Source organism: Lissotriton vulgaris, chromosome 4_1 (genome assembly GCF_964263255.1).
Source record: "Lissotriton vulgaris chromosome 4_1, aLisVul1.2, whole genome shotgun sequence".
Lineage (NCBI taxonomy): Eukaryota > Metazoa > Chordata > Amphibia > Caudata > Salamandridae > Lissotriton > Lissotriton vulgaris.
In genome coordinates this window covers 1,779,270,919-1,779,297,390 of record NC_141691.1, presented here as the reverse complement: position 1 = coordinate 1,779,297,390, position 26,472 = coordinate 1,779,270,919, and positions in this window count along the sequence as shown.

The following is a 26,472-nucleotide window of genomic DNA, read 5'->3' as shown; positions in this document are numbered from 1 at the left end:
CATGGGCTGCAGCAAGGCCTGAGCTTTGGTGAGACGTGGGGCTTGGACGTGTGGAGCCTGCTGATCACCGGACGGCTGAGAGGGGAGAGCACGCAGGGCGTACACGAGATATGGGATGTCCTGCAACCTGGTGAGATCTTTCCATGTTCTCTTCTCCTATAGATAAGCTGGAAACTTAACGTATCAGATATCGAGGGGGCTGGGGTTTCCTTCTATACGCTAATGACAATTGCTGAGCTTGATCTCCAGAGGGGGGGGGGGCTGGATGTACACTTGAGGGGGGTTGCTGAAAGATGCAAAATGGTTTGCTGATTTTGGCTCATGTTGTAGGACACAGATGGGGTGATGGCCCTAGGAGCGAAACTGAGATACACTTTCGTTAGCAATTAGTATTTGTTCTTGTCCTGGCAACCTTGGCCCCAGCGCTGTACGCACTAATGCGTCCCGAGTGGGACTCTTTGAGGTCTTTGAAATGTTATGGGGGGGGTGTATTTTCATGCTAGGCCGAGTTGGGGTTGGTCTGCTGTGGGAGGGGGGGAGGACTTATGGGGGGAGAGAAGTGTTATTGTATGAAGTTGTATGCATTTTGCCCTTTATCTCCACACCTGCGACTGGCTCACTACAGAATGGTCCATGTTCACGGCCCACTAGGCCACACGGTTCTCCACGATGGTCAGGTTACCTCCTGGATACACTGTGCCACGCACACTAATGTCTAGTGCAACGGAAGTGCTGGATCATGCACAGACAGCTAATATGCGCACCCTCACATGGAATGTCAGGGGGTTGAACGACTTCAGAAAGTTGAGAAAAGTGTTGGGCTACTTAAAAAGACACAAGATAGACTTAGCATTGCTACAGGAAACCCACTTGCCACTAACAAGTAGAATGCTACAAAGCAGGGGACTGGAGGGAAATGTAGCTGCGGCCGGGTTTACTACCCACGCCAGGGGGGGTCATCACATGGGTTAACCCGGGCTCGAAACTGCTGTTGCACACACTGAGTGCTATTCCAGAGGGTAGATACATCATAGCGTCATGTAAGGGCATGGGCCTAGACTTGCTGGTTGTCAATGCATACGGTCCTAATTACGATGCCCCAGAGTTTTACGATGCACTAGCCGCAAAAATTAGTACATATGGCACGCCCAAGATACTGTGGGGGGGGGGGACTTTAATTTGACATTGAACCCGGACGTGGACAGATCCACTGGACCACCTCGCAGACCATCGGCATCTGCACAGATACTAGCAGCCAGACTGTTAGTATTAGACATGGAAGATGTGTGGAGAAGCAGGAATACGGGGCCGGGAGGGTACACACATTACTCGGCCTACCATGGTGTGCACACAAGAATAGATTATTGGTTTGCCACTGCATGTACAAACCGCAGCATTAGGAACTGTACGATATTACCGCGTACACTGTCAGACCATTCCCCCTTACTCTTAACGCTGGAGTCCCCAGTAAGGAGCATTCTCTTTTACATGGCATTTCCCGCCATATTCACTCCTAGATCCGTTTTTCCGCGGAGAACTGGCAGAGTCAGTAGATTTAATTTTTGAAAAAAATGTTGGTTCGGTGGAGAACTTTCAAACTGTGTGGGAAGCGTTCAAAGTCTATATACGAGGCATTGCGATGTCTAAGCACTCTAGCGTCCTGAAGGCGATAAGACGCCGGTTGATGGAGCTAGAAAGACAATTACAAGCCCTTGAGGAACAGCAGTGGAACAGACGAGATGTGGCCATGGAGGAGGGAATCAAAAGCCTCTTAGTAGAGTACCATGAAGAGCCTGACAGGGAGGTTAAGCATATGGGCAAATATGCCGTCGCACGCACATACGGAGAAAGTGAAAGACCTGGCTCGGTATTGGCTAACATCCTTAAAGGCAAGAGAGGGAAACCGCTAGTCATGGAAATGAAGGATGCGGATGGACATAGCGCCACCGATGAGGCGGATATAGCAACTATCTTTAGAGATTATTATTCGCAATTGTATTCCTCGAAGAGTGGAAACTTATGCACTGAAATCCTAGACTACTTAGAGCACATAAGGCTGCTGTTCCTCACGAACTCTCAAAGGGAATTCCTCATGTACCCAATTCAAAAATGACGAAATCAGGGAGGCCCTAGCCTCAATGCGGTCGGGTAGCACGCCCGGCATAGATGGTCTGACAGTTGACTTTTATAAAACATTTCTGGAGCAACTGCTGCCGCACATCTCCATTCAGGGGAGCATGCCGAGCTCCATGAGAGAGGCAATGATTGTTACTATACTTAAACCGGGTATTGCACAGGACGACTGCTTATCATACCGCCTGCTGTCATTGCTAAATGTGGCTGCTAAACTCTATGCCAAAGTACTGGCGACCAGACTAGCACTGCTGGCCCCTGAATTTGTGGCCCCAGAGTAAGCAGGGTTCATTCCTAGCAGAAATTTGACATACAATATATGAACGGTACTAGGGACTATCCAACACGTGAAGCAGGACATGGCAGCAATGACTATATTCCTAGACATGGAGAAAGCGTTTGACTCGGTGGAGTGGCCGTTTCTGTTACAAGTTCTGAGATGGATGGGAAGTGGGGAACCCTTTCTACAAATGGTTGGCACCCTCTACCAAGGGCCCTCGGCTAGAGTTAGAGTCAGCAACGCGGTCTCACAACCTCTCTATATAGGAAGAGGCACCCGCCAGGGATGCCCTCTATCCCCATTGCTATATGCATTGGCGGCAGAGCCATTAGCCTGCGCCCTGAGAGAATACCATGACCGCAAGGGCATACGGTTTCCAACCTACAAAATAGTTGTGTCCATGTACGCGTATGACATGCTAATATACGTGCACAACCCCGCGACAAACCTCCCCCCGCTGCTAAGAGAGGTTGTTCACTTTGGATCACTCTCTGGCCTCAAAGTAAATTGGGCAAAATCTATTGTCTTCCCTCTCACGCCTGGGACTAAGCAGATGGAGACGGAATACCCCCTCCAGTGGTCCAAAGGCCCGATTAGATATGTTGGTGTACAACTTCACACGGACCCGGACCTGCTCATTAGTCAAAACTATGGACGAGCGATTAGTAAGCTGGAGGATGATATAGCAATTTGGTGTAAATTGCCTCTCACTCTGATGGGCCGAATAGCCATCATGAAGATGGTGGTCCTGCCGCAATTTCTGTTCCTATTCAATGCTCTCCCAATAGTGCTATCTAAGGCGTTTTTTCCAGAGGCTGACGAGTCTCATGATCAGCCTGGCTTGAGCGTGGAAGCAGCCCAGGGTTAAGTGGTCAACACTCACACTGCCTCACGGCATGAGAGGCCTGGCAGTCCCGGACCTAGAACTCTATTATAGAACTGCTCAGGCATCGCACCTACACACTTGGCTACACGGTGACAAGATGATCTCGCATGTTCGCATGGAGCATCTCTTTGCACACCCTTTGCGGCTCCCGGCTACGATCTGTATGCCCCCGGACCGCAGAACTGGAGTGTTAGACTCCATAACTGCCACTAACCATGCATGGCACTCGCTTCTACAACGGCATGGGGGTGCGCTACTGTACTCACCAGATATGCCATTGGAATGGATGCTCTGGCTCTCCCCTATGGGTGACAGGGGCGTCACGAGAGAGTTGGAGAAACTGGGCCTCCACCGAGCTGGTGACCTCTTTCAAGAAGGGGTGGCCAAAACCTGGGACCAGGTGAAGGGTGACTGCAGAGGAATATCTATGCTGCACCGCTTCCAGTTCCACAGGACTCGGAGTGCACTCTCGGAGCTACTGGGTCCGGAGATGGCGGAGCCCCCAGACGTTCCTGAATTGTCTTATTTAATCAAGGCCAAGGAGCCCAGGAAGCTCCTCACGAATCTGTATAGAATCGCCAGGTCGCATGGAGAGCACCAGCTTATGAACGCAAGACATTTATGGCAGAGAGACTTGGAAACCACGATCGATGACTCGGTATAGCGGTACTGCTGCGAAAGCACAAAGCGGATATCGCTTAATGGCCGGCATAGGCTAACCTATTTCAAATTCCTGCAAAGAGTGTACTATACCCCAGAGAGACTTTTTAGATACGGCCTGCGACAAACAGCAGAATGCGAGCGTTGTCATGCTGCTAATGCAGACTTCATGCACTTGGCATGGAATTGCCCGGGCGTCCAATCTTTCTGGAGAGACGTCTTTTCGGAAATGAGCAACATCCTGAAGGTGGACATGGCATCGTAACCAGGCTTGGCGCTCATTGGCAACTCCAAGCGGCTCCCAGTTGTGATTCGCAGACTTGCGGACATGGGGATGCTAATCGCTAAGAGGGTAGTCGCACACTGCTGGATGAGAGGACCGCTCCCAACCAGAAATAGATGGGTGCGAGATATGTTTTACTGCAGTACCCAAGCGGAGACCTATAGTGAATTACTGCCCCCCAAGAGCCGCCCTAAAAACTTTTGGGCACTTTACCATACTTACATCAGCGGGAGGGAACAAGAGGAATCTCTCAGCCCGGAGACGGGGACACAAAGTCAACTAGCAAACAATGAACCGGAATCGTAGGGGAGGGATGGGCCACTGTAGAAGGGACAGACATCCTAGAGGGGATAGCCTAGATAGTGCGTGGACACAACGGGGGACCGAGTTGAGTGCCGGTGTGGCTGTGACACATACCTGAATGTCATTATTGAAATTGCACCTTTCTTATACACTGTGAGCACACGGAGGGAAAGTGTGGGGGGGAGACAGGGCTAAGGAATGAGTTGGGAGTTAGTTCTAGGTTAGTTATTGTACGTACATATTTGTTATAAATCAATTCAGCAGAGTTGAGGGAAGGAAACGTAGGGCAGTATGCTGGGAGTAAACAATGAAAAAACAGTTTGACAATGAATAGTTTGTGGCCGGCCCATGAGGTTGTAGGCTCGAATCTGTGTAACTGAAGTACGTGACAATAAATATAAAAAAAAAAAAAAAACACACTCTGGCTGAGCAGCTAAAGGCAGCAGGGCTAAAATACTTGTTATAATTATGTAGAATATAACAGAGATCTTCCTGAAGCAGGAGACACAGCACACAGCAAAGTCTTTATCCTCTCCTTGGCAGGAACATCCACTGCAGGCCAACCCCAGACAGCACACAGCAACAGGGCAGTACTTCTCCTTCCATTTTCCTAGCTCTTCTCCTTGGCAGAAGTTCCTCTTGAATTCTAGAAGTAATCTAAAGTCCTGGGTTTTGGGCCCCAATATTTATACAGCATTTTCCTTTTTTCTCTGGTTACAGAGAGGCTCTGTGCTCAGACAAAACCACTGCTGTCCTCTCTGGCCCAGCTTCCTGGTAGGAGGTGGAGACAGCATTGTGTAAGGCAGACCAGGCCTTACACAATGCAAGGAAATCTTCTCCTCCTACTCTAAATGCTATTCAGCCCAGTCCTGACTCATTCAGGCAAAGCAGAACACACATCAACCCCCCCTCCCCCAGTGGCTATCTGAGAGAATGCACATCCCCGGCCCCTGTCACTCCAAAGCCAGACAGTCAATCCGACAACCAGCATAGGCACAAGGGATGGCTAAGCAAGAAAATACCCACTTTCTAAAAGTGGTATTTTCAAACACACAGTATATCTGAGTTAAGGTATACTAAACTCCTCCTTTCTTTCTTGTCCCAATGGGAAATTATATGTAGAAGATGTTATAAATTAACTGCCATCCTATCCTATGGGACAGATAGCCTTTCAATAGTGGAAAACGAAATCCATTGTATTTCACTATCAGGACATGTCACACACCTTAGTACTTGTTCTACATTTCACATACACTGCACCATGCCCTTGGGGCTACCTTGGGCCTACTTTAGGGGTGTATTACATGTCTGAAAAGGGAAGGTGAGGGCCTGGCAAATAGGTGCACTTACCAGGTCGACATGGCAGTACCAAAATATGCACAGACACTGCAGTGGCAAGTCTTGGTTACATTTACAGGATGCTCAGGTGGGTTGCACAATCAGTGCTGCAGGCCCACTAGCAGTATTTGATTTACAGGCACTGGGCACGCAGAGTACACTGTACTAGGGACTTACCAGTAAATCAAATATGCCAATCATGGAATTACCAATCCATAAACACCACTTACAGGGAAAGCATATGCACTTTAGTACAGATCAGCAGTGGTAAAAACAGAGTCAAAAACATGAGGCCAAAATGCAAAAAGTCTGGAGATAAACTTGATGGAAAAACCAGAGCTAACACCAATTTAGAAAAGAAGACAGAATTTAAAAAAAACAATAAAAGACCAAAACGACAAAAGTCCAATCAGTAAAACAATAGATATGCAGTTTTAAATGTTTAGTGAAAATAGCAGCAAAAAGCACAAAGTGCGAACTGTGGTTATCTGATTGTGCCAGACTGGGACAAAGTCACAAGTTCACGCCAACCGCGATGGAGACAGGCTAGCTACTGAGAACCAGTTAGGCCTCAAATGCTACTTGTGTAGCATTGCGAGGTCTCGCGTCTAGGATGCGTCACGCAGCATAAGTGATGCGTATGTTCTGAGGAATTGCGGAGCTTGCAATTAGAGGCCCTGTGTCATCTACAAGAATCCTGGTAATGAGGGCTTGCGATGGGAAGTTCAGCATCAAGGATACATTGCACAGTTGAGGCAAAGCATCGTTTCTGAAGAGCTGCAAGGCTACAATGCGAGACTATGTGTTATCCTTGAGACTGCTATAGATGGGATATTTGCAATGTGAGGGAAAACATCGGTGAATTCTCACTCGGTGGCAGTCCAATGAGGCTTGCGATGTCGATGCAGAGTCCTTTTACTGGGAGAACCTTTGCAGCAAAGACAGTGCATTGGTGCTGCTCTGGATTGCGCTGTGCAGCAGAGGTGATGCATCGGGTCTGCTGGATCCACAGATAGGCTGGCAGAGCAACTTTAGGCCCACTTCAAAGGGTTCAGGACTGGGGTGGCACCACTAGACAGGGCAAGACTCACAGATGGCAGAGTCCAGGTGCTGGGTTCAAGGTTGTTGGAGCCTTCAGTCCCTGAGGCTCTAGTCAGGATACCAGCCATCTAGCCCTTGGAGTCACTTTGTGGCCCTAGGTTCAACAGATTCAGGACAAGTCGTTCTCACTTAAGGAAGAGGGCAGATGCAGGTCAAGTGAAGTGGGAAAAATATTTTAGTAAATATGTGTATGTAATATATCTTTATTCGGCAAATTGATCACCATAAAAGAATGCATATACAATATACATTTCCAATTCTCCGGTTAAAATTATTAAAAATGCAAATAAAAGAAAAGAGGTACACCACAGTCACTGATTTGCTACCAGCAGCTACAACATCAGACCGTAGGTCCCCCCGAATGCAATTTTAGTAAACGGGAGCGCGTCATCCACGCACTGCCCAGGAATTTTGCCACCCCGCATATCATGATGGAAGATGAAGAGTTCGTTGAAAGTACCCGTAGTGCCTGGGTATGGCACCTCAACCCCAATTCCCTGCAAACAGGTTTCAGCCAAAATTTCCGCGCCCCTTTATAAGCTGGGCAGGCAAAAAATAGATGGGCCACAGACTCCTTTGGTGCTACACAGCCAGGGCATGAAAGCAGGGGGGCACCAGAGTTCGACCACCTCGCCGTGAAGTCATGCACCGGAAGTGTCCCATATCGCAGTTTTAGATATAGCGCTCAATCAAGAGGTTTGGTTATCAGGTCAAGGAAGGGTTCCAATTTCCTCACACATTTAAATAACAAAAATTGGTCCGTGAGTGGGCCCCCATCCGTAACCCTCAGTGCATTACTCTGCACCCAGACCCAGTATAGCTTTTTTATCACTTCCTTGGGTGGCGGCGATTGTGACTCCCAAGCATCCCTTAGCCCCAAGTTAAGAACCAAGTCTCTCAATTTATTCAGCCATCCTATTTTTTTACCCGTGTCCAGTTGAAGAAGATCGTCCAACCCATCAGCATATTTTACAAGCTCCTCAGTTCTTCTTAAGCGAGTCCAGAAGAGCAACGGGCGTAGCCTTACCAAGTCCTTTAGTGCTCTTCTGCCCAGATCTAGTCTCAGGGGGATCAGTGGGGTGGAAGCAGGAAGAGCCACCACCTTCCTTAGAAAATTGTTTTCCGCTGTCGATAGTTCTGAAACATTTTCGAACCCCCAGAGTTCGGAGCCATATAATGCCGCCGGAAGGATCTGACCCTCATAGATCACCATGGCCGGGGAGACAGGTTTGCTACTTGACTCACGGAGCTCCCTCAGAGTCACCCCGGATACCCTTTGGTGGCTGAGTAACATTTTGGCCAAGTGGTCCTTCCAAGTCATTCGACTATTTATACGGACACCGAGATAGTCAAATGAATCGACCAACTCCAGAGGAACTCCATTGAGCAGGAAATTATTTTTAAATCTTTTAGAGGGGGAGAGTGCCATCAGTTTGGTTTTCGAGGTATTGATGGTTAAGCCTCGGATGGTACAAAAGGAGCTAAACCGGTTCAAGAGTTTTTGCAGACCCACTGGGGATTTGGAGATTAATAAGGTGTCGTCAGCGAAGAGTAAGGTGGGGATTTTTTCCCCCGCCAGGGATGGGGCATCCGTCTCTACTCTCTACCCCCTTCAAATGGTCCACCACTCCATTCACGAATAGGGAGAAAAGGGTCGGAGCCATGACACAGCCCTGGCGTACTCCTCTCCTCACAGGGACCCTGTCTGTTAACTGTCCCTGGGATCCCCATCTAACCCTCGCGTAATTCCCCTCGTGGAGCTTTACGATTAGATTCAGGAGACCACTGGGAAATCCCATCTCTCTTAGGATCTCCCATAATTTTGCCCGTTCAAGGTTGTTGGAGCCTTCAGTCCCTGAGGCTCTAGTCAGGATACCAGCCATCTAGCCCTTAGAGTCACTTTGTGGCCCTAGGTTCAACAGATTCAGGACAAGTCGTTCTCACTTAAGGAAGAGGGCAGATGCAGGTCAGCACAGTAGGGCAGCAGTCCTTCAGAGCAGCAATCCAGCAGATTGGCAGTCCTTTCAGCAGCACAGCAATCCTTCTTCCTGGCAGAGTATCCACAGGTCTAAATCTGCACAGACCAGTTGGTGTCTTGGCCTTCTTTTGAAGTGGGAAAAATATTTTAGTAAATATTTAAATGTAGGATGAATTGGCAGTGGTAACAGTGGACACCCACAATGCATTTGGTGCCATTGCCTTGAGATATTTCTTTAGCATGTTATTACCAGGAACCTACTGGTGAGAGTGAAAATTACCTTGATATTGTTTGTAAAGTGGTGCCTAGAGTAGAGAATCAGACAGGGATGCGCACTCTGCCTTCTGATGTTTGAATGGCGCATGGGTCCCCTATACCTCGCCACTTGCAGAATAAAATACATGTTCTGGGGCTTCAAATAGGTTGAAACATGTGATATTGTTATGCGATAACAACATGCTAGTCTATTTAAGAATCTCCGGACAAAGTGTGGTCAAAATGATGAATTATTTTGGGGCATAGATTGAACTGGAATAAATGAATCCTATTTTTGCTTTGAACTGTTGTGGAGCCTTCTTGGACTATTGATGGTTAGAAGTATTAGAAGTGCATTCAATTAGAAATTGGTTGCATCCCATGGGGCACTCCGGAAATAATGTTCAGTGAAGTTGTAAATAGGTTTCTTGTACTCAATTTGAAATGATCAACATCATTTTATTTCTTCTCTTCTTAGATAGTCATTTCATATTCATCAATATCAATGTTAGTTACACATCTGATTAATGTAGGCTCGAATGCATTTCGGGCAATAGCCCTTCGTCTGGGAGCATATCTACAAATGAAAACGATAGAGCTCATTCAGTCTATTAAATTCATAATATCTGCATCAAAAATTGTATCTACAGTGGTGATTTAAAGGTGAAACGTGAGAGAACGAAATAAACGTGCATGAAGTGCGACAAACATGCGGTGAAAAAGTGAAATTAAAAAGACGGGTTCCGATCAGGAAAACTTACTAGTTTGGCGAATGCGCCGTGTCAGAGCATCAGAATGTCTAAACGTAGGAAAAAAACGGGGTACGTTTAACGTTCTAACAAGTTGTGGAATAGCTACAAGAGCTATCAAAATATAATACGCACGGGTGAAGAAGGGTAAAACGCGGGTTTTCTAATTTGGTGGCTCGCGGTTAGCGGAGCTTCCTGATAGTCGGCGTATCCGAGAGTCTATTAGATAATTTTATGTACAGCGTGAGAGTCACGTGAAGGCACTGTGGTGCACAAAGCTAAAAAACGGACTCCTAAATGTCGATCATGTGGAAACATGAAAGACAGACTATTAGGAAACAAAAGTGAAAAAGGAAAGACGGCAGTGACGTCAAAAGTGTACAGTGACGGTCAGGGCACAAGTCCTAAAAAAAGAAGTGGGGGGACTCTCCAAGGTAGGCGTGGTCACAGGAAATGACATCACGACAGGAAGTGACATCATAACAGGAAGTGACATCACAACAGGAAGTGACATCACATGTAAGGCAGATCTATCATTTGCATATAATGCAAGATTTAACAATTGAAGCTGCTTGGTACTTAAGCCTGTGACTTAAGGTCCCTGTATGGAGGAATTAGCAGCCCAAATGTGGATGAAGTTTGGCGAAGGTGACATCAACACATTTTCAAAACACTACAGGAAAGTTTGACTGCAAGATTTTGTATACATTACAGGTTCCCAGAGAGGCTGCTTCCCACACTCGACAATGACTATTACACACACTAGGGCTCCATATTCACGCTATTCTATCGATGAGTGTTATATGTTATCTCCCCACCTATTGTAAACTAGCGACTCTGTATTACATAGTTTTGTCCCAGCTGCCTCTCTCTAGCTGTGGCTAGATTTATTTATTTTATTTATAAAGTTTTATATAGCGCGAACTTGATCCTGAAGGATATCAGAACGCTTTACAATTTGCAGCAAAGGTAACAAATCAGAACATTAGTCTAACATTGGGATTCTTGGTTGAAGACAATGGAGCTGCCGGGGCATTAACTTGGGTCAATGCCTAAATTTTAGATATATTAACTGGCCATTGTATTTATTTTAGCAGATTTATTTATTTCTATTTATTTTAGGAAATGTATTTAGATTTGGTATATTTTAGTTTGACTTATTTGCCTTCATTTACTTCAGTGCAACAAAATATAAACATTGCTTTACTTTGTATTAATACTGTTTATTTTTGTGATAGTTCCTAAAAAAAGGGCCGATTATGACTCATGCATTGTAATGGTTGTTTCCCCCTTTACAGAGACTACTTACTATAAAATTGGGGTGGGCCTAGCTCATGATGTCATTTTGTGGGGACCCCTTGAAGAAAGCGGGCAGAACCTTTGCAAAACTTTGTGCCCCCCTATCCAGTAGTGCAATTATCCAAACACTGACAGGATTGAGCCTAAATTAAAAATATACTGACATACGTAATGCCAAGTCAGACGTCATCATGGAGTCATGTTTAAATGAACAATCCAGCGCCATCCTACACCTCCCCATTCCACAAAATTATACAATTCAGACCGACAACACAAACTAGAAGGGGGCGTTGCTGTCATCATTAAACATTCCATGTGGAAACAGCGACACACGGAAGAACACACAAGGGTACACCATCATACTACTTACATTTTGTAGCCTGGTGTCAATTGTTCAATGCAGGGCTTAATTTGTACCAGTGCTTAGCGCCGGCACTTAACTGGCAGGGCCGGGTCTAGTGGTACTCTGATTCTACACGCACGAGGCGCACAGTGCATGTAAAATGTTTTAATTTAACTTACAGCACACTTGCTAGTACTAATACTTAATTAACTCCTCAAGTCTCGTGCAGCCGCATCGCATTGTGTTTAGTTTTTCACATCTCAGTTTACCCTTAATTGTTCACGATCACTTGAATAATGAAATATTCTGAGTGGGAGAGCTTTTTGGCAGCACTCTGCCAGGTTTCTCTCTCGTCACTCTCATGCTGCTGTGTTAAAGAGCCTCGGTTCTACCACACAAAGAATTAGGGTGACCAACTGGCATTGGTGCAAATTCAGGACGGTGAGTGTAAAAATTCAGGACAAAGGGTCAAAAGTCAGGACACAAATTCAGGACAGGAGGTCAAAATTTAGGACAAAACTTCAGGACAATAGGTACGTTTTACAGACACATCAGAGGTCGCGCAATAGTATATAAGTAAGCCCAGCCATTTCCAAAAGTATTCAACCATTTGCAAACCTATCCATCATGTATCCTTCCATGTATCATTTCACTCATCCATCCCTTCATCCATCCCCTCATCCATCCTTTCACTCATCTCTATTATCCATCCATCTATCCACCCTTTCACCCTATCCATCTGTACACATATCCATCCACTCTTCATCCCATCCATCCATTCACTCATCCATTCAGCCATTTACCCTTTCACCAATCCAGCCATCCTTTCACTTACTAATCCTTCCACCCATCCACTCTTTTAGTCATCCATTCATCCTCCCTTTCTCTCTCCATCGACCCTTTCACTTAGCCTTCCTTCCATCCACCCATCCATCCACCCACCCATCCATCCATCTACTCATCCACTCATGAATCCATCCATTGCCCCAATCACTCATCCATCTATCATTTCACTCCTTCACACATCTATTCATCCTTTTGTCCATCTACCCTCCCTTTCACTCACTCATCCATCCTTACACCCACCCTTTCACTCATATGTCCATTCATTCACCCTTGCACTTATCAATCCATCAATCCATCCATCATTTCACTCATCTACCTACCCCCCATCATCCACCCACCATCCACGCACCCACTCATCCATCCTTTCACCCACCCACCATCCAATCCACTGAGCCATCCTTTCACCCATCCACCATCCACCCACCCACTCATCCATCCATCCTTTCACCCACCCACTCATCATCCATCCATCCTTTCACCCACCCACTCATCATCCATCCATCCATCCTTTCACCCACTTATCCATCCATCCATCCCTTCACCCACTCTCCATCCATCCATCCACCCACCCATCCATCCCTTCACCCACTCTCCATCCATCCATCCTTTCACCCACCCATCATCCATCCATCCATCCATCCATCCATCTGTCCTTCCCTTCATCATCCATCCATCCATCCCCTCATCATCCATCCATCCTTCCCCTCATCATCCGTCCATCATTTTCCCTCATCATCCATCCATCCTTTTCCCTCATCATCCATCCTTCCCCTCATCATCCATCCATCCATCCTTTTCCCTCATCATCTATCCATCCATCCATCTGTCCTTCCCCTCATCATCCATCCATCCTTCCCCTCATCATCCATCCATCCTTTTCCCTCATCACCCATCCATCCTTTCCCCTCATCATCCATCCATCCATCCTTCCCCTCATCATCCATCCATCCTTCCCCTCATCATCCATCCATCCATCCTTTCACCCACCCCCTCATCATCCATCCATTCCCTCATCATCCATCCATCCATCCCCTCATCATCCATCCTTTCACCCACCCCCTCATCATCCATCCATCCATCCTTCCCCTCATCATCCATCCATCCTTCCCCTCATCATCCATCCTTTCCTGTCATCCATTTTTCCTTTCATCCATCCTTCCCCTCACCCATCCATCCATCCCATCCATTTATCCTGCCCTTCATCCATCCATCCTTCCCCTCCATCCATCCATCCATCCATCCTTCTCCTCATCCATCATCCTTCCCCTCACCCATCCATCCATCCTGCCCCTCATCCATCCATCCATCCTTCATCCTTCCCCTCATCCATCCATCCTTTCATCCATCCTTCCCCTCACCCATCCATCCATCCCATCCATTTATCCTGCCCTTCATCCATCCATCCATCCCCTCCATCCATCCATCCTTCCCCTCATCCATTTATCCTTCCCCTCATCCATCCATCCTTTCCCTCCGTCCCTCATCCTTCCCCTCATCCATCTTTCCCCTCATCAATCATCCAGCTACCCTTCCACCCATACATCCAGCTATTTACATTTTCTCTCCATCCTTCCCCTCAATCATCAATCCATCTATCCTCTCTCATTATCCATTTATTCAATCTTTCATTCATCCATTCACCCTTTCACTAATTCATCCAGCCATTCACACATCCCTTCACTTACTTACACGCCCACCTTTCCATATTAATTTTGAGCTGAGCCCTTTTGAGAAGAGGCCCATCAAGAACTTCACCCTCGCTGCAGGGGCTGTTCCAGGACTGGGATAGAAGCCACCCAGGGCGGAGACAGGATCCACCACGGAGGTGGAAAGGAGCCATCACAGGTGGGGGTGGACTGGAGCCACAACATGGGGGGACAGGTGCCATCACTGAGGGGAGGGCAGGAGCCATCACAGGAGAGGGAACACAGGGGTGGGCATGCAGTATTCTAGTATCATCTTGGGCTCCTCTCCTGCACAAGACAACGAGAAGACAGGCTCTCTGTTCAAAATGGGATCCCCCACTGTGATGTACTGTACTTACAGGAGATACTCCGAGAGAACTGATTGAACTGATTGTCCTCCATACTTTGTTATTCAGTGTGGGTGCGATTGTGCCATTTCTTTATTTTCTTACATTATAGCCTGCATGTTTGAAGAACCGAGGTTTGCTTACAATTTAGTGACAGTAATTAAGCTATGTGAAGAGAACCACGTGGTGCCTGGGTGTAATCTGGCCGAGTCTCGGATGTTTGGGGCCCTGGGTAGAAATGGAAATTTGTGAACCCCCCTCTAAATAGCAGATACAAGACGCATTCAGGGCTGTTTGCATGTGAATAGATGTCGCTGCTCCGAAGCTGCCGCCCCTCCCTCTCAGTCACCTTCGAGCACCTTTTAACAGCTCATCAAGGGCTGGAGGTGTGAGGGTAGCCATCCAGCTGCGCCTCTACAGTGCTGCTGGGGGTCTGAGCTTTCATACAGCATCGGAGTCAAGAAGGGAGGTGGGGGCAAGCTGTGCCCGTTTAAAATTACGGACAAATGCGGAAATGCTTTATTTACTTTGTGTGCGCCGCGCTCCCATTTATTAATGGTGGACGCGGTTTTGATTTAGCAGGGTGGACGGCGTCCACCCTGAAAAACCCTCGGAAATAAGTGGGGGGATGCCGTCCACCCGCGTGGTACCCCGACTCGTGCCCTGGTGACGGTAAAAACGTACGGTAACTCTAAAAAAAAATAATAATACGGATAAGTAAGGGAGAGTGTTCAATGTGGAAATATAAAATCACCAAACTGGAGAAAAGTAAACGAGGTAAAGTATATGCTGAACTTCATCAGGTCACTTGTACAGAACATAAACACCCCTGTGGGCTCAAAATTATAAGTAACAAAACAATTCAGTCCGATCATTTAATCCATGGGGCTTCGTCGTGTTCAATCTGTAAATCCAGTAGTTTTCGCGGCGAAGCAAGTACTTTCTGTTGTCTCATCCTTCAGTCTTTTGTACTGTTTCTAACACCATGAATTTCAGTTGTTATGGTTCATCTCTAAGAAATGCGTTGCTACTGATGATTTCAGGTTTTTGGTTCTTATGTTAGACTTGTGTTCATTGAGGCGTACCTTTAATTTTCGTTCAGTCTTTCCTATGTACGCTTTGCCGCAAGGGCATTTCAGGTGATACACAACATTAGTGGTGTCACAAGTGGCTGTAACCTTTAATGCAATTTGTTGACCCTTCATAGGATGCATAGCTTTATTTCCAGGTATTATGTTGAGGCAATTATTGCAATTTGCACATGGTCTTGTTCCTTTGAAGGTGATTTCAGTTTGATCGCGTTGTTTAAGGATTTCACCAAGATTTTTCCCCTTCCCCACAAGAAAGTAACATTTATTTAAGAGTAATTGAGTGTGTGCAAGACACGTGGCATTATCTGAGCGAGTTCAAGCGTCATGTTCTGTGTTTTTACTAGAGCGGTGCTCCTCTTACCTGAGCAGCGGCCAGGTGGGGAGATGCTTTTCCTCCTATTAAATTGAGGTAAGAAAATCAGCAATTCTGCTTTTTTATAAAAAAAAGATATGGTGAATAAATAACCAATCTTGCAAAGAAATGTTGGCTTATTCCTAACATGTGTTTAAGATTTTTGCCTTTTTATGTTTCTACTTTGTTTCACATTTGCACGTATAATTGTTTTTCTTGTTCACCAATAATAGTGGAGAAGACAGAACGAAGTTGAAAAATATACAGGTGATATTTTTCCTTTACTTATTTACACAGTAGCCAATAAGATCAAGGTCCTGATGAAAGCAGTGATAAATCATGTCACACTTGCTGAAACATGTTGACCATACTGAATAACAGATATTTTGTTAAATCTGTTTGTTTATTCACATTTTAATATTGGGAGCTTTGAGGGAACAGAATAAAATGTTTGCATCCACTCAATAGTTACCTAATTTTAACATCACTATTTTTCCACATTTACTTTGGCACTGTAATCCAGTTACCCGCATAATAACATCTTGACGGTCCTATCAGCACACTTTGGGAATTTTCTGAAGTTATACTATCATTACCACACTGATAGTAATACTGCATTTTCGCCTGGGTAAGGAGAACCCAGATGACGTAGGGCGGAATCAGGCGGGAACTGATGGGCACTTTTTTCCAAAAAGGAAAATCAGTGTACAGTATGACCCATAGTCACGTCACTTTAATCACTATACTATACGTTTTTTTGTTGCTTTCAAAGTAGATTCTGAATTGGTCCATTTGACTCCCAGATACTATTTCTAGTTGTTTAGCGTTAGTAGGGCATGTACCTGGTGTGTCGTTAAACAAGCCCAAGGACCCCATCCTAATGTAGTTTTTCTTCTCCAATCACAAACATACCCACCCTGGAAAAACTGGTGGAGATATGTGTTCATGAACACCCACACAAACATATTGAGCAATTCCAGCTTCTCGACCTATTCCAACTGGCTTCCTCACTGGCCACAGCACTGAAACGGCCATCACTCACAAAGTGGACAACACCCTCACTTTACTTGACCAAAATGAAGCTTTCCTTTTAATTCTGCTCGATCTCTCATCTGCATTCAACACTGTCAAACATGACAATCTACTCTACCTCTTGGAACACAGGCACGGTACTTAAATGGTTTTCCTCTTTTCTCAACAACAGAACTCAAAGAGTCAAATCTAACCAGTCTCAATCCAACCCTAGTCCCTGCACACTGGGTGTCCCCCAAGGATCCTAACTCTCCCCCACACTCTTTAACCTCTTCCTTGAACCATTGACTGTAATTCTGAAAGCCTCCAACATCCAATATCACATTCATGCAGACAACACCCAACTCTACATGAAAATCTTCTCCCCCGATGACATCAAATCTCTCAACAGAACCCTTCTAAAAACCAAAGAAATGTAATAAGCTTAAAACCTACAAGCGCTCATTCTCTGGCATTGCCCCCAGAATCTGGAACTCCCTTCCAGTGGAAACAAGACTGATTCCCTCTACATTTGCCTTCAAAAGGGAAGTTAAAGCTCTAAGGATGAACCATGCATTGAACTAGATGCTTTGCTCCTTCTGCTTCTAGCTTACTGTACACATATCACTTGTTGCAACCCGCTCTCGCCGGCCATATTATCTGGTTTGCTCTTGTTGTATTTTGCCCTACTTTTTGTTCTCACCAAACCTTCTTCCTATGTCCGCTGTAATTTTATCCTGCACCTTTTTCTATTTTGTCCCAATGTTTCCTATGTCTGTTCAACCGTATTTAAAGCACTCTGATACCCAACTGGGTCATGTTCGCGCTATACAAAACTCTAAATAAATAAATAAGGCTAAGCTGGCTGGCCTCCTGTTTGTCTACCGGGATAATAAGCTACAACAGGACTTTTTTCCAGGCCTGGGCGTAGTTCGGGGAGTTTCCGCGAAGTGACAAAAAAACTCAGATGAGCTCCGCAAGTGTCATAGTGCAGTGTGGACAGCTGTTCATGCTGGTTATCCTGCCGCTCGGGTAGAAATTATACCCAAGCGGCAGCTCACACTCACAAACTATTGTTGCGAGTGGGCAAAAAACTCCTCTGCGCTACGCAGAGCAGAGTTTTCTGCACTCCACGAGCTCTGTGTGCAGAAAACTCTGCAAACGGAGCAAACGGAGTGGAGTTCACCACCCAGGCCTACTTTTTTCCTGCAAACTCCCAGGTGACCAGTACTAAATGAACCTGACCCGTCTGGTGGCCTCATCTGGAGTGGATCTTGACCCCCAAGTGCTGTTCCTGAGGTTCTTGGACCCTTGGCTGTGTCTAACTGGACTTCACCTAACTCCTCTGAAAACATAGTAAAGCTTTGGACTTCAAGACCCCTGGAGGTTTGAGATAGACCTGCCAATCTAATACCCCCAAGGCACAAATTCTCTGGGATGAGGAAGCAGTTTTCCTTAGCTTAGAGCTTTTTTGCAGATGCAAATCCATTCCAGTAAGAAGGCATCTAGACTTGTGAAGCTCTCAATGGGAGACAGTCAGCAGCCTTGCCCTCCTGGAGGATTCCAAGCTCCGAAAAAGAGAATAAGGGTTGTTAGAAAGTTATCCTTTTGCTCTGTCCAACCCCTTTTTTTCACCAGTGCCCGGGGTTCTGTTAACCAGGCCAAGGACCAGTGCTCCGATAAAAAAGTTACATATAATTGGCTACACTTACAATTGAGCATGACAGACCCTTTAAGTCCCGAGTAGCTAATAGTGGTGTGGTAAATATTTTACCGTATCGTTTTTGCCATATAATTTCAGGTACAAGAATAGCTCAATCAATTGAAAGGCAGAGTCCGGGGTGTCTGAGTCTTAAAGGGCTTTAATTCAGAAATGACTCGAGTCAATGGAGATCTGTTCCATCAATACAAGGGTTCGAGCATGCAAGGGAAGATGTCAGGAAAGATGTCAACGATTTATTCACAGTACATGGCATATATAGTAAAATGACACAATAGCATTGCATACAGTAGGCGTGGCAAGTGAAATGTATATGATAAGAACACATGTGCGTAGCAAAAAGGCGTGAACGTGGGTGTGCACAGAGGCGTGAACTAGAAACGTCACAGAAAGGTGTCATAAGTGGGTGGATGCTTAGTGAATTCTTGCGGAGTCAGCTGAAACCTATGGCCTGGATGCGCGTGCAGCTAATATGACGTGTGGTTGACGGGTGTCTGGAGTAAGCTAAGAGTCTGACTTTTAACACTAGTGGAGAAGACATAAGTCTGGTATGTCAGATCGACCTGTTCCTGAAACATATCTGATATCTTGTGTTTGGAGGATGTTTATACTGGAGGAAAAGGTCTTTCGGGCAGAGGCTATGCTACACTGAATGTATGCGTGTCTAGGTGCAGATGCGCAGAGCCGGGGCCTACCATGGTAACGGGAGCAATGAATTACATGAGGAGGACAGGAAGGCTTGGCCCTTTACTCTGCAGTCGGGGAACTGTTTACTTATTTTACTAGACAGGAATGTGCTTTCGAGGAGGCTGAGCTGGCTACGCTGATAACTTGAAGGCAAAATACTGTTTTTGGCAGGCAGAGCAGGCCGAGCCGGGCACCGCTCGCTTGGCAGGAAGTAAGGCAGAGGTCAGGGATGCATCTCATCTCCACGTTGCAGCTTTCGGAGACAGAGGCGGAAAAAGTGGTTCAATGGCAGGAATCAGGGCCTAACTCGGCAGAGCCAGGAAAACGTGAAAGTGCACCATGTAAAGACGGTGGCACGGCATACTTAGGAACTGAATTATCAATCCATTCATGGTGGATCTGAAAGAGGACATGTTAACGTTGGACGCAAATGTATTTACGTCTTTAAATTCGGTTGCGGAGGGAAGTTACATGCACTTTAACTCGTACATGGAGACGATGGGGTACTCGTTAGGGGACATAATTTGACCATAAAAATTCCAATTACCTCATTCCCTCCTTGTCCCCTACGGACCCATTAGGATATATCTATTTTCATGAGGCCATCTATCTCTTCGTATAACATAATTTGTTCTTCTTTCATTAATCGGGAATGGGAACGTGCACTTGAACGGGGAATACAGGATGTGGCGCACAAGCCGCAAATCGCTGGGCCACATTGAAGACATAAACAGCAACTGAACACAATGACCAATATAATCCCTAGGAATGACAATAGCTTCCATCCCCAGGCTGTTACTACACCCCAGAGCCAACCGGACCAAGTCCATGAGCCTGGGTTCTGGTGTATCTGATGGGCAATTTCGTGAAGTCTGGTGATGGCCTTATAGACCGAAGGCGCGTTATTAGGAATAAACACGCAACAACTGGATCCGATGACTCTACAAGCTCCGCCCCTATCGGCCAGGATGACGTCAAGGACAAGGCGGTTCTGAAGAACAACAAGTCTCATAGCAGACTGCTCCTCTGTTAAGTTGCCCAAAGCTGAAGTAGTCTCATTCACTACTGCTTCGAGAGTTCTGGTTAATTTGCGTATCAATTTGCTATTGGATACCGTGCCTAGATAGGGAAAGAATCCTTTATTGAAATCTGTATATTGTTCCCATGCAGTTTCAGTATAATCAACTAATGGAAGGTCTCTTTTGGCTCTAACATGAACGAGGTGGGAATTTCTGTGATAATCAGGAGGAGCTAGAAAAACAGGTGGTAGTAGGAATGCAATGTAACAGGTACCATCCCAGTCCAGGGGTAAACGTATATAAGCTGTATGGCCACAAATGAAATAGGAATGGCGGGAAGCTTTGAATGTAGACTTGCCTTTATCACTGAATTCGATCACAGTAGTGCATTCACTATGACCTAGGTGTACTGAACCATTCTTTCTGACACATAATTCACCTTTGACTGGCAATACTGACATAGATGGCAAGTCTGGACTAGTTTCTGACTGGACATTTAGAATCATGAGATCAAGTGTAAAATTGCCTAACTCATACACTTCGTTTTCTAGGTCGGTCCCCGTCCTTTGGGGAAGACCCTCCTTGTCTGGGAAACATGCCTGATTCAGAACTGTGTTCAGATTCCCCCATACCCATCTACCCTGGAAAACTATGAAATCAGCATCTACGGAATTAATTAAACTAAACCATGCACCACAGGAACCATTGTGTGCAAACGGGTAAGGGAAGAGGGGCAGAACTCCCTGATATTTCTGATAGGGAGGGAGTCGGCCACATATCCAACAATCGGTGGCATTGTTGGTCTGATGGGAATGGTGTAACATACTGATGAATGAATTGTTGCACAGCGCAAGTCGGTAAGATAGTTCGTGTGGAGGCAGCTCACTAAACGTGTGTTCTGCAGTGTCATTAGAAAAAGAATGTGGAAACGGAAAATACATATACAACATCAGGCTGGTGCCAATTAACGTAAGACTCAGAAAAAACATAATAATCAGGGTGCAGATGCACCTACTACGGAGATTTTTACAGTAACGATTTCTTTTCATGATCTCCTGTCTATCTCTCTCTCTATTTGGATCTAGCTTGTACATTGTCAGAAACTGCCTAACCGCTTCACCCAGGAGGGGACTTAAACAATTAAACTGTCTGACTTACTAGACCTTAGTTTTAGTTTGTACTCCTCTTGGGGAGTTTTCTCTCGAAAAGTGAGAGTCCTGGGAGTCAGGGCTGGGCAAGAGTCCATGGAATTTCTTAACGTGACTAGAATGCACCCAGCCCTTCCTCCCCTCTAGTTTCACTGCCGTCTGGGTGGTTAGCAAGACAATCTTCGGCTCCTTCCAGCGGGGCTCCAAAGGGCTCGTCCTATCAAAGTTCCGTATAACAACTGTATCCCCCGGGACCAGGGCATGCGGCTTCACCTCGGAGTTGTCTGGGAAGGCTGCAGCAACCTGTGAACGACAAGATTGTAGTGCAGACATCAAGGAGGCAAGGTAATCTGTCAGCATAGTACTATCGACATCGGTTATTTTTCTCGGCAGAGGCGTCCCCCACATATTAGGAGGTCTACCGAAGACCACCTCATACGGAGATAGCCCTGTCCTTGAACGGGCTAACATTCTCATATAAAACAGTGCAACAGGTAATGCTACTATCCAGTCTACGCCCTTTTCTTTACAAACTTTAGCAAGTCGAGTTTTCAGAGTCTGATTGTGGCGCTCCACGAGACCTGCTGCCTCTGGATGCCGGACACAGTGGAACTTCCACTGGTACCCCAATAGGAGTGAGATCTGCTTCATCAGTTCAGACGAGAATGGCTGACCGTTGTCTGAGTACACGACACGGGGCAAACCGTATCGAGGGAAAAACTCACGAACCAGCTGCCTGGCAGTGGTCGGGGCAGTGTAATCTGGGACGGGATACGCTTCTGTCCATCGGGATAGGGCACATACAACTACAAGGACATACTTAAATCCTCGGCATCTGTCCATCTGGATATAATCCATCTGGAGGACTTCAAAAGGATAGTCAGGAGGATGAAATCCACCTTGCTCTACGGGAATCCCTTTTCCTGGATTGAACTGACAACAGATCATGCAGGTACGCACTTTCTGTTTTGCCGCTGCTCGTAAATGCTTTTTGAACCAGAGGTTCTGTAAACTGTCTAACATGGCTTTTTCTCCTAAATGTGCTGGGCTATGTGCAGTGTTGATGATGACTTGAACCATAGAGTCGGGGAGGAACCATGTGGTTTTTCCCCTCGTCATCCAACCCTGATCTGTCTGGACCCCTCCTTGTTCAGCCCATTTCTTGATTTCGTCTGTAGTAGCATGTGTCTGTATGTCAATGACATCTAGTGTGGGGTCCCTGACTGTCATGCTGTGTGTCAGTGATGATACATCAGTCTTTGTCATATCAGTCGTATGTGTATGAGTCTGTGCTGTATACTTCGCTGTCCGATCTGCAAAGTCATTCCCCTGGGAAATCTTGTCTGTTACTTTCATATGTGCCTTGCACTTCATGATGGCTATGGCTGTAGGCAAATGTATTACTTCTAATAGTGCCTGAATGAGGGGACCGTGCTGGATTTTGGCTCCGTGAGAGGTCAGGAAACCTCTCTCTTGCCAGAGGACACCGAAGTCGTGAACGACTCCGAATGCATAACGTGAATCTGTGTATATGTTTACTTTCTTGTTCTTGGCTAGTATACAGGCTTGGGTCAGAGCAATGAGCTCTGCTGCTTGGGCTGACAGGGTGTCAATGCGATGTGTTTCTAAGACTTCAGTTTCAGTGGTCACTGCATATGCGGCCACTAGCTCTCCTGTACTTGTTCTCATACATGAACCATCCACATAAAGTGTCAGGTCTGGATCGGGTAATGCGACATCTGTCAAGTCTTGTCTGGGTTTCGTAACTGTGTCAACTACATCCACGCAGTCATGTGGAGTAGGATCTGCTGTGTTTGAGGGTAAAAGTGTAGCAGGATTCAATGTATTACAACATCCGATTTCTATGTGTGGCTGGAATAACGTCAGTTCATAACCTGTCAGTCGTGCTATGGTCAAGTGTTGGGTCTGTGTCCTGTTTAGAAGAACTTCCACAGAGTGTGGAACTTGTACTGTCATTTGGTGTCCCAATACAATGGAATCACTTTGTCTGATTGCTAGAGCTGTTGCTGCAACTGATTTCAAGCACGCAGGCAAGGCCTGGGCTACTGGGTCTAATGTGCTCGAAAAATAAGCACACGGTCTGTGTTTGTCTGCTTGAAGCTGAGTGAGGACCGACAACGCTGTGCCATCGCGTTCTGTGACAAAAAGTGTAAAAGGTTTACTGTAACATGGTGTCGCTAAAACAGGTGCTTGACATAAGGCTTTCTTTAATTCGTCAAAAGCTTGTGTATGTTCTTGAGTCCAAGGGAGGGCAGTCGAAGACGCTGCCTCCTGTGTTGTCAACTGTATGAGTGGTTTGGCTAGAAATGCATACTGGGGAATTCATTGTCTACAATAGGAAGTAAGTCCAATAAAGGCTCGTGCTTCTTTCTGTGTCTTCGGTTGTGGAAGATGTGCGATTAACTGTATACGGTCTGGCGTTAGCTGTCTCCCCTCTTTGGACAGCAAGTGCCCAAGGTACACAACTTGCTGGGCACAGAATTGCAGCTTCGAAGGAGACACCTTGTGTCCCTTGTCCGCCAAAAACAACAAAACTGTCAGCGAGGCTTGTTCACATTCTGGTTCACTTCGGGTGATGATCAATAGATCATCGACGTACTGCAATAGGGCAGTATTGGGAGGCATGTGAATATCATCAAGTTGGCGTTTCAGTGCTTGGCTGTAGATGCTGGGGCTTTCTGTGAATCCTTGAGGTGCGCGTGCAAATTTGAAGCTTCGGCCATTTAAACAGAATCCGAAAAGATACTGGCTTTCTGGATCAATGGGGACACTAAAGAAGGCGTTCTTCAGATCGATTACAGTAAAGAACGTCGCCTCTGAATCAATAGCTGTCAATAAGGAAGAGATATCAGGGACCACAGGGTACTGTGGTACCAGGCATTTATTCAATTCGCGTAAATCAATAATCAGTCGATAGACCGGGGGTGCATTTGGATCAGTACGTTTAAGAATCGGAATGATAGGAGAATTACAAACATTGGAGTCGGTTTCTACAACCACTCCTTGTGCAATGAGCTCGTGAATGATTTTCAGTAAAGCCACTACAGCATCTGGTGGTAATTTGTATTGTCGAATATGTGGTAGGATAACTCCTGGCTTGAGTGTAACACGGTACGGTGTAATGTGCATACAACCTACATCAGTAGGGCCTTTCGCCCATAAATGTGCAGGAACATTCTGTAATCTGGGATCAAAATCTCTCAACACATAATGGCCCTTGAAGTCACGAAGGAATAGCCTGACTCCTTCCGGAGAACAACAAATTACAGCTCCTAGAGCTTTCAGGGTTTTTATACCAAGCAAGTTTTCCGGACATGATTTCGTGAGCAATAAATCAGTAGTTCGGGACAATGGACCAACTGCAAGGGGTACTGGTTTTGATACTTCATTAACAATAGGCTTTCCTGAAAATCCAAGGGAAACATTCTGTGAGCTTGAGAGGGGTGCCCCTGGAACCTCTTCGTGACTGATGGTTGTTCTGCTTGCCCCTGTGTCAATCAAAAACTTTCTATCTTTCCCTAATACCTGACTGTGTACATAAGGACCCTCTTGATCTACAGGGACCTCAATAAGGGGCAAGCCAACCTCCCTCTCTAGGCTGTTTCATGTGTATTGCTGATAATCGGGGTAGCTGATTGGGCATACTGATACATCTGCTGTGTGACTTGTTGAGTCGCGGCAATGGGTTGGGGCTGTGGTACCGCCACGGTCTGCTGGGGGACATGCATAGGTTGTACATTTTGTGGAACATGCTGCTGGACCTGGTGTTGGACCTGGTCCTGTCTGGGCGGACGTGGTCTCTCTTTTGTTTTGCCTGTAGCGATATTGTGTTTCAAAACCGCGCAATCGTTTATATAGTGACCTGGCTGTTTACAGTAGTTGCATGTCCCTTTAACGGGAGCCGCTGAATTATTTGAGTGTGTCCCGCCTTTTTTCTGACCATCTGCTGGAACTGACTGAGCAACTAACATTTTCATTTTCGTGTCTTTCATACGTCTCTGTTCGTGATCATGTTCCTCTCTGATTCTGTTCTGGTGATATTGCAACATTTGTAACATTTGGGAAGGCGAATTAGCTTGTCATGTGCTCTCAACTTTCAGTACACGGTTCTTAACCTGGGGCAAAGAATTTTCGACCAATTTGGATACAAAAAGGTGTGGATATGACTCGCTACTTGATTTCAGGCCACTATTAATAGTAAAACATTTCTCAAATCGGGAATAGAAATCACTAGTGTCTTCATCGGATTTCTGTTTGCAGGCTGAGATCGCGTCCCAGTCCTCCTTTTTAGTTGCTAACAATCTTGGCAAAACCTGTACTAACAATCCTGGTAATGCTTTAGTTTTGTCCCCAAGACCTAAACCTGGGGTTCGACCAGTTTCTTCGGTTTCTAATTCAGCCCAAACAATCTTTTTGTCTCCCACCTCCCATTCTTTTTCTTTGAGTTTCTCGTAAATACCGGCAGGCAATAACACTTTCAATATTTTCATAATGTCGGGATAGGTGTAATCCCCCATAAGTAACATGTCTTTTATTTCACGGTGAAAACCTGCGGGGTCTTTATCATGACTGGGCACTATTTTCTTCATTTCCAATAATTCCATTTTAGTTATAGGCGTGTAAACAAACACACGTTCAAGGGTATTATCATCATTCCTGACTGGATGTACTTCACGCAAAGGATTCTGTTTGTCAAAGTTATATGATTGCCTTACAGGTGGTGGAACGGAAACAAGATGTGGAGTCAAGAACGTTCTATATTTGTGACGTTGTTCTAAAATTGTTTCAATTAGATCGGTACCTAGACCTCTCCATCGTCTCAGGAGTAAGTCTTGCAATAAACTATATAACGGACCTGGATCAGATGCTTGGTTTTTGTACTGTATAATAAGGTGTTGTGTCATGTATATACCAGCTAGTCGCTGTTCCTCTGGAGT